Source organism: Octopus bimaculoides, chromosome 5, assembly GCF_001194135.2.
Source record: "Octopus bimaculoides isolate UCB-OBI-ISO-001 chromosome 5, ASM119413v2, whole genome shotgun sequence".
Classification (NCBI taxonomy): Eukaryota; Metazoa; Mollusca; class Cephalopoda; order Octopoda; family Octopodidae; genus Octopus; species Octopus bimaculoides.
This window is the reverse complement of record NC_068985.1, coordinates 112,570,855-112,572,490: the sequence shown is the minus strand read 5'-3', so window position 1 is coordinate 112,572,490 and position 1,636 is coordinate 112,570,855.

The window sequence follows — 1,636 nt, the reverse complement described above, 5'->3', positions numbered from 1 at the left end:
ATATATATATATATATATATATATATATATATATACTAATGCATATTTTTGTTTTTCTGTTTCGTTCTTCTTTACATTGTCTCTGGAGTTATTAATGACAACAAGGAAGTTACTATAGGTTTCCAAGATTCATAAATAACAACGAAAAATTTCCAAGTGTTTTATTGATGAAAAGAAAGAAGAAAAAAGTCCTACAAATAAATAATCCGTAACTTAACGGCGCACTCCTAATAAACACACACACACACACGCACACAAACACACATATCGATGCACAGACACAATAAGCATATTTACTAATAGATACACATGGTAAACGCACGCATTTACAAATAAACAAGTTGATACATACGCATACACACAGATGGTAGGCATTTACAAATAAACGCACATGTTTATAGAGACACACGCACACATTTAATATTACACATTGCTAATAAAACAACTGCATTCAAACACGTTGATTGATACAAACAAACACACACACACACACACACACACATAGCCACCGAGAAGAACACACGTTACATACACACATATACAAGTGTATGTAGATAGAAATCTTTATTATTAGAATAAGGAATTTATCAAGACATTGGAGGGATATAAAAAAAGTTTCCTTTTTAATAATTCAACTATATTTTTTACATTTGCCGGTCCGATATATTTTAGTTTGGGTTTTCCAGTCTTTTTTCTTTTATTAAGCGGAATGTAAAAGAGCTGTTATAAAGAGAGACAGTTTGGGTTACGAGTTTTCTGTGTGTGTCACCAACGTGCCCTCCTCCTGCTTCTACCGCTGCTGCTGCTGCTGTTGTTTCTAGCTGGATACTTTTCTGTGACTAAGTCACACTGCTTGTGGTGCTGCTTCAGTAAAAAAGGTCGTGTGTGTCCTTCGATATAACAACAACAGCAACAATAATAATAATAATAATAATAATAATATTCTTTCTACCATGGAGAACTGGACTGCTTTCGCCCGCTTTTCCCAACCGCTTTTGACCACTCTGATTTTACACACTAAACGGAAACCAAGATACCAACAGCTATGTTAAGGGTTTCGGATAATAAACCTTACTTAACGCCACCAACTCCGCCGATATTAACGATTACAACATCTCATGTGACACATACATACATACACATGTACTATTTCGAAACTTGAAAAAAAGTTATTTTTATTTTTTTATGGGGGGGTTTATTTCTTAACTACAATAATATATTGGTTTCTTTAAATTTTACCACCTAAATTATATCTTTATATAAATATTAATTTGTAATTTTTTGCCTACGGTTTCTTTTAAATACACCTCTGCCCCATCTGGTTCTTATAAAGCATCTTTACCAATTTACCTTTGTTAGGTAAATGGTTAAAAACTTCTTGGAATATCTGTCTTCAGCCGGAAATGTATCCACTTCGTCAAGGTTTTTTCCAGGAATTGGGAATATTTTAACAAAACCAAAAATAATAAAACCACCTTACAAGGAAAGAAGTACTCCGCGCATCCACCCGCATGTATAAAACACGTACACATATACACACATATATATTATATACAAATACATATACACACATACAGACAACATACTAATTTTTTTTCCCAATGTAATAAAAAAAAAAAAAAAAAAGTTTTGTAAC